Consider the following 11938-nt stretch of genomic DNA (forward strand, 5'->3'; position numbering starts at 1 on the left):
AACAAAATAGTTCCTATCTTGTAAATATGACCTGAACCAACTTAAGACTGTGCCTGAGAGCCCCACCCATTTTTCCAACCTGTCCAAAAGTATTGAGTGATCAACAGTGTCGAATGCAGCACTGAGATCTAATAGCATTAATATTGAAACTTTGCCAGAGTCTGTGTTAAGACGGATGTCGTTTACAACTTTAATAAGAGCGGTCTCGGTGCTATGAAGAGGTCGAAATCCTGACTGGAAGTTGTCGTAGCAGCCAGTTGAAGCCAGGAATTGATTAAGTTGCTGGAGGACAACTTTCTCAATGATTTTGCTTATGAAAGATAGGTTTGAAATTGGTCTATAGTTGTTAATAATAGAGGCATCTAGGCTCCGCTTTTTTAAAAGAGGTTTAATAACTGCAGTTTTCAAGGCTTTTGGGAAATTGCCTGATTGAAGAGAGCTGTTAACTATTTGCAGTATGTCTATTGCTAGGCAGTCAAAAACATTCTTAAAGAAGTTGGTAGGTAAAGCATCAAGGCAGCAGGTGGATGGCCTTAGTTGTGTCACCGTTTCCACGAGAGTTTTAGAGTCTATGACATTAAAGCATGTCATCATTGCCACGTTACCTTTGCCTAAACAGGGTGGTGATCCAACAGTTTTGTTTGAAGCGGTGATATTGATGGCACGTCTGATGCCTTCAATTTTATCTGTATAGAATAATGCAAACTCATTGCATTTCTGCGTGGAATGGAGTTCAGGTGGTAATTGTGTTGGGGGGTTGGTCAGTCTGTCAACAGTTGCAAATAGGGTTTTTGCCTTATTAGTGTTGTTGTTAATGATATTGGAGAAAAATGTTTCTCTAGCACTTTTTAAGTCTAAATTGTAGGCACGGAGGCTCTCTTTATAGATGTCATGGTGAATATGAAGTTTTGTTTTCCGCCAGATGCGCTCAGCCTTCCGGCATTCTCTTTTCTGGGCTGTTACAAAAGCAGCTTTTCTCCAGGGTGCCTTTTGCTTACCAGAAATCGTTTTAACCGTAACAGGTGCAATGACATCTATAACTTTCACAATTTTGGAGTTAAAGTTATCTACAAGATCATCAGCAGAACATGGGTTTAGAGGTGGTAAGAGGGAGATGGCATTTTTAAAGAGTACATTAGAATGTTCATTTATATACCGTTTTTTGACAGTATTTGATTTTGTCTGTATGTCGGAAATAAAAGATATATTAAAGAAAACACAGAAGTGGTCAGACAATGAAGGATCAGTCACGAAAATATCAGAAACAATGAGACCCTTTGTGATAATCAAGTCAAGGGTGTGCCCATTACAATGAGTAGCCTCTTTCACATGTTGAGACAGGTCAAATGTGTCTAAAATAGTTAAAAATTCTTTTGCACCCTTGTCATTCAAATCATCAGTATGAAAATTAAAATCACCAGTTATAACTAGACAGTCAAAGTCAGTGGAGATGCTAGACAATAATTCTGTAAAGTCATCGAAAAAATTAGCATAATATTTAGGAGGCCTGTAAATAATTAATAGGAGAACTCTGGGGGAACATTTCAATACAACACAAAGGTATTCGAATGATGGAAAATTACAAAGTGACATCTGTTTCCCCTGAAATACATTTTTAAATATAGCAGCAACCCCTCCACCTCTTTTTCCAGATCTACATACATCAAAAAAGTTATAGTTTGGAGGAGCTGTCTCGATCAGAATGGTTGCACTGTTATTTTGTTCTAGCCATGTTTCAGTTAAAAACATAAAATCCAGTTTAGAGGTCGTAATAAAATCGTTGACTAAAAATGATTTGTTATTAAGAGACCTAACATTAAGCAGACCCATCCTGATGGTATTATTGATAGGCTTTATGGTTGGTTTAGGTTTGGAGGTAATAGGTATTAGGTTTGTTAGGTTAGCAGTGTGTCTAAGTTTACCTTTGTTTACTCTCTGAGTAGTCACAACAGGAATGCAGAAGGTGCCATAGTTTGACGTAGGCGACCTTGGGTTCAGCTGATTATGCGGAACTTCCTTCGTAATGTGTCTACGGCTGAAGACGTCCTCAGCTACGGTAACTGGCCAGAGACTCTCGATGTTAAGAGAGTCATAGTTACTACCGCCTGCCTTAAGAGAGTCATAGTTACTCCCGCCATTTACCCGCGCTTCATTGAATTTCTTCACTTTGACATTCAGAGCACTGGGCAGAAATCACATCGTGTCAACACCCGCCTGCGGCCTTCGCGATGCTTTGTTTTAATTAAGCAGTCGGATTCCCCTGGTCCGCAGCAGTTCTAAGTCAGCTGCTAGGCGCCGGCCGAGGCCACCCGCCCACACGGAGGCCGACGGGCACCACAGCTGGGGCGATCCACAGGAAGGGCCCGGCGCGCGTCCAGAGTCGCCACCGCACCGCCCCTCCACGAAGTAGGGGAGGCGGCGCCTCGTCCAGCCGCGGCACGTGCCCAGCCCCGCTTCGCACCCCAGCACGACCGACCCAGCCCTTAGAGCCAATCCTTATCCCGAAGTTACGGATCTGACTTGCCGACTTCCCTTACCTACATTGTTCCAACATGCCAGAGGCTGTTCACCTTGGAGACCTGCTGTGGATATGGGTACGGCCCGGTGCGAGACTTACACCTTCTCCCCCGGATTTTCAAGGGCCAGCGAGAGTTCACCGGACGCCGCCGGAACCGCGACGTTTCCAGGGCATGGGCCCCTCTCTCGGGGCGAACCCATTCCAGGGTGCCCTGCCCTTCACAAAGAAAAGAGAACTCTTCCCAGGGCTACCGCCGGCTTCTCCGGGATCGTTTGCGTTACCGCAGTGGACGCCGTGAGGCGCCCGTCTCCGCCACTCCGGATTCGGGGGTCTGAACCCAACTCCCTTTTGATCGGCTGAGGGCAACGGAGGCCATCGCCCATCCCTTCGGAACGGCGTTCGCCCATCTCTTAGGACCGCCGGAACTCTTAGGTGGTGCGCCCGCCGCATGGCGGCGGCAGGTTCCCACCTCGGTCGGCCCACGCCGAAACTTCACCTTCATTGCGCCGTGGGGTTTCGTTGCGCCCCTTGACTCGCGCACGTGTTAGATTTCTTGGTCCATGTTTCAAGACGGGATGGGTGGGTTACCGACATCGCCGCGGACCCCTGGCGCCCGCTCTTTTTGGGAACGTGACTCGCACCGACTCGGCGGCGAGATGCGGTCAGGGCGCACTGTGTACAGTCCGCCCCAGTCGACAGTCGCACCGGGAGCACATGGAGCCCGGTCCACCCGCGACGCGCAACGACCGGAGTCGCACGCGCCACGGGAAGAAGGCGCGGCGGATGTCCTTTCCCTCAGCCCCGACGGGAAACAGCGAGGCTCCTGCCGGGGGGCTGTAACACTCGAGGCCGGAGCCACGAGCCACCTTCCCCACCGGCCTTCCCAGCCGACCCAGAGCCGGTCGCGGCGCACCACCAATGGAGGAAATGCGCCCGGCGGCAGCCGAGCCCGCGCAAGAGGCGGTCCCCTCGTGAGAGGGAGATCCGCCCTGCCCCACGCGTCCGACCTGACCGCCGGGTTGAATCCACCGGGCGGACTGTGCGGACCCCACCCATTTACCACTTAGCGGTTTCACGCCCTCTTGAACTCTCTTCAAAGTTCTTTTCAACTTTCCCTTACGATACTTGTTGACTATCGGTCTCGTGCCAGTATTTAGCCTTAGATGGAGTTTACCACCCACTTTGGGCTGCATTCACAAGCAACCCGACTCCAAGAAGACTCCATCCCGACGAGCCAGGGGCCGCTACCGGCCTCACACCGTCCACAGGCTAGGCCTCGATCAGAAGGACTTGGGCCCCCTGAGCGTCGTCGGAGAAAGGAGGTCTTCTATACGCCACAGTTCCTGCGACCGCCAAGCGGCCGGAGATTCGGCGCTGGGCTCTTCCCTCTTCACTCACCGTTACTGAGGGAATCCTGGTTAGTTTCTTTTCCTCCGCTTAGTAATATGCTTAAATTCAGCGGGTTGTCACGTCTGATCTGAGGTCGTAGGCAGAGAAACGGCTGGTAGCTTTTGGCTGGCCACCACCGATCGCCGGTCGAGCGACAAACAACGCAACACCACCACCACACGAAAGCACCGTCAAAAGCTTTTCCTTTCCACCGACCCAACCAACCGGAGCGGCACAACACAAGGAGGAGCAGGACTGAACCGGGCAGGCAGGCAGGTGACAAGTCGCCAGCCAGCCAGTCGGCTTTGGTCACGCGGCCGGGCCGTTGTGTGTGACGACGGAAGGTGGGAGGGCAGAGCGGGCAAGCCGGGCTTGGCAAGGCAAGCTTGCTAGGTGGAAAGAATGGCAAGCACACGCGACACAGCATGGCGAGCAAAAAACCTAGCCGACCACTGCGACGGGCGAGCATGCAAGTCGGGGCCGAGTCAGGACACGCAAGCTCCCTGCGGGAGGGAGATCAGGCATGCAAAAGATCGACTGAGTCAGGCATGCACGAGACCGACGTGTGCGGAAGGGCGAGGGTAGTGTGCGCCCGGGCGTGAACGGGCGTGACAGTGTCACACTAACAAGGCCAAACCAAACCAAAACCCAGACGGGGCGAGCGAGTGAGCGTAGCGGCGTGCGAGCACGTGCTCGGCTGACATCCTTTTTTTCTGGAGCCCGGATCGCCGTGCGAAGCCCAAGGCGTGCGACGCTTAAGCCAGAGAGCAGAGGCGAATTGAGAGTGAGGCCCCTCCGACCGACCGACCGCCCGACCGCCCCCGCCGGCGCAAGGATGAACCAGGTACGGGAGGGAGGATTGGATGGATGGATGGATGGGCCCTTCCCAAGAGGCGTCTCTTTTTTTCTCCAGCCCGCTCTTCGCACACCTGCAGCCGTCCCATGGGCAGGGAGTCAACACCGGCGCAACCGTACGGCAGTGCCCCGACGACGAGGCGAGCAGCAGTCCCGCCAGCAAGGCGGCAGTCAGAAGCGACGTCACCACACGCAAGGTGTGGCTCTCCCGCAGTGACGGCCGTGCCAGAGGAAAGGCTCGCCCTTCCGCATCCGCGTGCGGACAAGGGCAATGCCCGGGAGGGCACGGGTCAAATGTTTCCCCGGTCGCCGGGCGACCCCGCCGCCGCCGCCGAAGCGACAGGCGGGCAGGCAGGCAGGAGTGCACGGGCACGGAGGGCTCCAGTGTCCGCACTTAGGGGGACAAAGAGGAGGCCTTGGCCCCTCTGCGACACCCCAGCCACGCGTTCTCGCACCACGAGGGCAAGGGTGCACGATTGATTGTACAAGCGACCCTCAGACAGGCGTAGCCCCGGGAGGAACCCGGGGCCGCAAAGTGCGTTCAAAGTGTCGATGATCAATGTGTCCTGCAATTCACATTAATCCTCGCAGCTAGCTGCGTTCTTCATCGACGCACGAGCCGAGTGATCCACCGCTAAGAGTTGTCTACGAGGTTTCTTTGGGCTGTTTGTGTACCGTGTCGCCGGCCTCAGGACCTCCATGGCGCTTGCTGCAGCTGCCGCCTCCGCCGCCACTAACTGCTGCTCTCCTCCTCCCCCTTTGACGTATCATTTTCCCCAACAGCCTCCTTCCTCTCCCCCCCAACAATGGGGTCAGGAGAGGATGAGAGGTAGGTGGGGGGATCAGGTAGGCAAGGTAAGGAGGATGAGGGACAGAGATAGAGGGGAGCGAGAGAGCGAACGAGCGAGCAAAAAGGAAGCAAGAGAACCGACTAGCGGACGGCCCAGGACCACCCGACGCTCCTTGTTCACCGCCGCAGGGAAAGGAGCCCCATCCTGGGGTGGCCCTTTCGCTCTTTCACGCGTGCGTCACATTGATACACACGGAGTGAGAAAAAAAAAAAAAAAAACCATCAGGGCATTCGTGAACCGCCCGCCTCCGGGTCATAGGCCTGCACCCGGGGCGCAAAAAGTAGTGGCGGCCAGGTGTCCGGAAGCCCTTCCGAAAACGCGGCCACCCCGCCGGTGTGAGGGAGTCAATCTCGACCTCATCGGGACTTCCGCGATATTTGTTGCTGTCGCCAGCAACCTCCCCGCCCGTCCGCCGTTGCTAACTCGAGGCTCTCGAGTATGGGCAACCGCTGGGTCTTATATCGGAGGCTGCCGTTGGCACTGAACTATTCGTCTACATCAATCTCCGGGCACCCCACCTAACCGCCCGTAAGCAAAACCAAAATGGAAAACTCATGAACCAAAAGAGAGAATTCAGGAACTAAATGGCGAACTCGTGAACCAACTGGACAACTAATGAACCACGTAGTGGCATTCATGAACCAAGCGGTGAACTCGTGAACCAAACGCCATAATTCATGAACCAAATGGCGAACTCGTGAACCAACTGGGAGAATTCATGAATCAAGTGGTGAACTCGTGAACCAAGAGCGATAATTCATGAACCAAATGAAGAACTTGTGAACCAATTGGACAACTAGTGAACCAAATGGAGAACTCGTGAACCAATTGGGAGAATTCATGAACCAATTGGACAACTAGTGAACCAAGTGGTGAACTAGTCAACCAAGTGGTGAACTCGTGAACCAAGAGCGATAATTCATGAAGCAAATGGAGAACTAGTGAACCAAGTCGGGGATTCATGAACCAAATGCAGAATTCGTGAACCAAGTGGGAAAATCATTACAGTTTTTGCCCGTTGCTTGAACACGTTTTGCAAAACTTCGCTCATTGTGTCAAAACTCTACACACAAGCAAATAAGACACAACACTGGGAAATAAACCATTCACATCCATGTCAAATTGAAACTGCTATCGAAACCTAAACTCTGCTATGAAAACCTAACAATCCTTTGTCAAAACGTCACTCTGATGACAAAATGATACACACTTGCATCATATGAATACACTTTCAGATCAACAGCAACGCACTAGTCTACATTATATAAAACACTGCAGTCTTTAATTTTCACTGTTTTTATTCAGTTCCACAGAAGGCACGTTTTCACAACAACCAAAAAATCAAATACTCAATACAGTACATTGCAGTACAGTACTTCACAGTACTGTAAATTCAGTTAGAGCAAAATTAAAACAAAAATAAAACCAAAAATACACTATACTGTAAACACAGAAAAACACGGCAATCGTTTGTAGGTGGGCTTATGGATCCTGCCGTCTGTTGGGGTCTGGCCACAGGATCTCATCCACATCACAAGCAATGTCTTCTCCCGCTAGGCATCGGTGAAAATATCCCCTTGTGTGCCGAATCCATCCATGGATTGACCTCACCTCAATGTCTCCGCAGGCCTGTTCCATTGCCTGCAGAAGAGGCATGCGGGCATGTGGTTGGCGGTCATATACACGCCATCTCCAAACCGAAAATAATTCTTCTATAGGGTTTAGAAATGGCGAGTAAGGGGGCAAGTATACCACTTCAAATTGATTATGGTTGGTGAACCAGGTCCGGACCAGAGCAGCCCAATGGAAACTGACATTATCCCAGACAACAACAAACCTGGGCTTCTCTGGTCTGTCCTGTACAGCTATATTATGAAGAGCATCTAGAAATGTGATGATATGTTGTGTATTGTATGGACCTAGTTTTGCATGATGGTACAGAAGCCCTCGAAGGCTTATGGCGGCACACAATGAGATATTTCCCCTGCGCTTTGGCCAATTATATTATGACCCCGTCGTCTTGTTTTGCTAAGGTTGAATCCAGCCTCATCAATGTAAATAAATTCATGAGGCTGTGCAGCTCCATCCATGGCCAAGATTCTCTGTAACAAAAAATACATATTGTGGATGGCTATGTGGTACTGATACAATGGTACATATTCAGCTGTTACTGGATTACACCAATACTGTATTGTAAATGTAAAGGACTGTAACACTTACCTGTACATATTCACGTCGAAGTCCTTTGACCCTGACACTGTTCCTCTCAAATGGGACCCTGTACAGTTGCTTCATGGTCATTTTGTGCTTTACCAAGATGCGTCTTATAGTGGTAATGCTTACTCGGTTTATGTTGTTGAACACTTGCCTATCTGCAAGTATTTGTTGCCGTAGCTGCTGGAGACGGATTGCATTGTTTGCTCTGACTAGGTCCACAATGGCAAGTTCCTGCTGTTGGGTGAACAGGCGTTGTCGTCCACCCCCAGAAGGTCTTCTAGTCATTCTATAGCAAAATGCAACCACAAATTGTTATTGGTTTGCTTCTTTTTGACAGTACTGTATATACTGTACTTTACTGTATATACCATACACTGTACTGAAACATCTCAATACACGTAATCACGGTATGTTTCACAAAACTACCACTTTCGTTCCAAATGGAGCATTAGCCACCCTGCAATACAATACATGTGATACGGTAATGTGATATGGTACAGTACTGTAAATACTCTAGATACCATCTGAGTAGAGTAGAAAGTAGAGAGTTGAAAACATACCTGTTTTCCAGTCGGAATGTCCTTATTATGGATGAAACTGTGCAACGGCTTAGATTAGGGTGGACTCTCTGCCCAGCTTCCCTCATAGTCAGGCCATGGTTTATGACATGGTCCACCAAAGTTGCTCTTATGTCATCGGAAATAATGGTCCGTGCATGGCCTCTTCGACCACGTCCTCCTCTTCCTCTTCCTCTACCTCTGCCTCTTGCTCTCCCTACATCCATGCTTGCAAAGTTCTCAAAATGGCTTAACTGAGGCCTTTTTGTAGCTGGCTGATTGGTGTTCAGTGTTGTATGTAAGTATTTTCAGGTGTGTATCTTAGTGTTTTCAATTACCCGATGTGTTTTGTATTTTGAATAGCTGTGTCTTCCCAATGGTACCCTGAGATTTCATTTTTGAACGACGTGTCTTATGTATGAAATAGTGTGTAGTGTGCAGGAGCAAGTGTGTTGCAGAGAGCAGCAAGTGTGTTGCAGAATTGCAACTAAAGTGCAAAGCAGCGCTTTTGTTTAAGGTATGGTTACATGTGTTTAAGGTATAGTAACAAAAACTTCAAGTTGCGTTACTTTGGTCTAAGCATGGGTCTATAGTGTTCAAGCAATGGGCAAAAACTGTAACCAATCCAAGTAATTAATGAACCCAATTGTGATCTCATGACCCAAGTGGGAGAATTCATTAACTAATCAGCTAACTCACCAAACGGGAGAATTCATGAAGCAGCCAAGTACCAGACATTCGCTGCGCTGTCAGATCTGGGACAATACATTAACCAAGGGGTTTAGGGTTGAGGTCAGGGGAGGGTTAATTTTAGGCTTTGGTGTACGCTTAATGTTTGGCTTAACATTGCAGACCTGTACGCAGGCCTGCAGTGCAGTGGATCACCACACGGTGGGAGTGTTGACCACTAAATGGGCGGGTCTGCAGTGCAGTGAATCACCACAGGGTGGGAGTGTTGACTCAGATGCCAACGTTTGTAGAAGCCCTGAAACCAGTTAAGATTTGGGATGAAATCAAGGATTTGCAGATGCTGGTTGGAATAACAGCGGCTCGGGCAGCATCTCTGTAGAACATGGATAGGTGACATTTCAGCACAGGACCCTTCACATTTTACTAAAATAAATACATTAAGACAAACTAAAATATAGGTAGCACAGTTGTAGAGTTGATGTCTGGCAGTAGCAGTGACCTGGGTTTGATCCTGATCTCTGGTGCTGTCTGCACAGAGTTTGTCTGCTCTCTCTGCGACCACAGAGATTTCCTCTGGATGTTTGTTTTCCTCCCACATACCAAAGATGTGCAGGTTTGTAAGTTAGTCGGCTTCTGTAAATTGTCCCTAGTGTAGGTTAGGTAATGGGTGATTGCTGGTCAGCATGGACTCAGTGGGCCGAAGGGCCTATTTCCATGCTATCTCTCCAAACTAGAAACCACTGAATGGGCTGAATTAATAAATTGTCATTGGCTTAAAATTAAGGCCATGAATATTAAACTATAACTTTAGCGCTAATTTAACCAGGTAATATATCTAGGTCTAAACAGTGCTGAAGGTACTCAGTGGGTCAGGCACCATCTGTCTGAACACATAGTGGATGGACAGACATTTTGGGTCCGGAACCTTCTTCAGACTGATGGACTAGGTCAGAGAAAGTGGGGAGAGAGAAGGGAGCAGGACAAAGCCTGGCGAGTGATAGGTGGATACAGGTGAGGGGGTGGTTGGCAGATGGATGGAGTCAGTGACAGAGGCTGGAGGTGAAAAGGACATAAAGGTTGTCAAATAAGGAGATGAGAGCATTGAAATGCAAAGCCAGAGAGATGGATATGGGTGCAAGGGGAAGGAGGAAAATATAAGACTCAGGAATGAGAGATGAGCGTACAGAGGGGTAGGAGCGGTGACTGAGTTGTTGGGGAAGTGTGTACACCAGGGTGGGGGTGCAGGGTAAGATGGGAGTTTCCATCAGTATACTCATCTCCCTCTCAAAGTGCCACATTTCCCTTTTACCCCCTTCACCTCCATCCTGTCCCATTACACCTGTATACCTCCATCAAGCTTTACATTTCACACCTCCTCGCCTTCTGAAACATTCTTGCCTCTCCATCTCCAGCCTTTGTCACTTGCTCCACAATCAACCCTTCACCTTATCCACCCATCACTTGCTAAGCATTGCCTCACCTCACCTCACTCTCCCAGCTTTACCCCACTCCAGTCTGAAGGATTCAAAACTGATACATCTATCCATTTGCTCCACAGATGCTGCCTGGCCCACCAAGTTCCTCCAGCTCTCAAAATTCCCTTTTAAAATAGCCAAAGAACATTTTAAATATTTGGGAATTGAAATCACTAGAAAATATCAAGCTAATTATAGTCCCTTACTTAAGAAATTAAATACTTTAATTAAATTCTGGAAAACGCTTCCTATGTCTTTAGTAGGTCGAATAAATGCTATAAAAATGATCTTTTTACCACACATTCTATACCTATTTCCAGAACCAGGGGCCCCAGTTTAAGAATAAGGGATAAGCATTTAGAAAGGAGACGAGGAAACACTTTTTCTCACGGAGAGTGGTGAGTGCGGTGGAGGCAGGTTCTCTAGATGCTTTCAAGAGAGAGCAGGATAGGGCTCTTAAACATAGGATATGGGGAGAAGGCAGGAACAGGGTACTGATTGGGGATGATCAGCCATAATCACATTGAATGGTGGTGCTGGTACGAAGGACTGAATGGCCGATTCCTGCACCCATTGTCTATTGTTTTTGTTCAAGATTCCAGAACCCTGAATTGAAAGAATCTCGAATTAAATATATTAGGAAATACCTAATGCCAATTAGGAAATACCAATTAAACTATAAATCTGGATGTCTTTGGAGTATGGGAGGACACCAGAACATCTGTAGAAAATGCACTTGGTCACAGGAAGAGTATTCAAACTCTGTACGGACAATACATGGTGTCAGTTTCAAACCCAGGTATCTGGCGCTGTGAGGCAGCAACTCTACCACTGTGCTGCCCAATCTTTCCACAAACACTGAAACCCAAGAGAGGGTTTGAAACAGCAGCCTTACCTTAACGCCATCTCCATAAAGACTAGATCCTGAGACAATAGACAATAGGTGCAGGAGTAGGCCATTCGGCCCTTCGAGCCAGCACCGCCATTCACTGTGATCATGGCTGATCATCCACAACGGCAAACTTTGACCGCCCGAATCGAGGGGTTTAAATCGACCCAGAGCTGGGCCTTACATCGCCTGGCGCGGCTTAAACAGCCGCAGGACTTACCATCGCCCGTCAAGACATCAAGAGCCTCGTTCAGCTCGATGCAGCAGTTTGACTGTTTGACTGTGGGCAAGAGATTAAACTTTTGCCTTCCATCACAGTGAGGAGGTGTTTGGAGATTCACTGTGATGGATGTTTGTGTGGAATTGTGTTAATTGTGTGTTTTGTTTTTTTTGTTGTTATGACTGCAGGAAAGTAATTTAGTTTGAACCTATGTTTAAATGACAATAAACGGCATTCTGATTCTCTGATGCTGATTCAGACTGATGTATTTGGGAGA

General features: G+C 48.8%; 1 non-coding gene and 1 pseudogene across 1 annotated transcript; both read right to left on the reverse strand.

The window, feature by feature from the left end:
* Positions 1-4004, reverse strand: part of LOC116984885 — a 7144-nt pseudogene extending 3140 nt beyond the window's left edge.
* Positions 4005-5251: 1247 nt separating this feature from the next.
* Positions 5252-5405, reverse strand: LOC116984857. Its single transcript, XR_004415137.1, has one exon. It is a non-coding gene; the product is annotated as a 5.8S ribosomal RNA (ribosomal RNA).
* Positions 5406-11938: the final 6533 nt, after the last annotated feature.

This window comes from Amblyraja radiata, chromosome 20 (assembly GCF_010909765.2).
Source record: "Amblyraja radiata isolate CabotCenter1 chromosome 20, sAmbRad1.1.pri, whole genome shotgun sequence".
NCBI classification, from domain to species: domain Eukaryota; kingdom Metazoa; phylum Chordata; class Chondrichthyes; order Rajiformes; family Rajidae; genus Amblyraja; species Amblyraja radiata.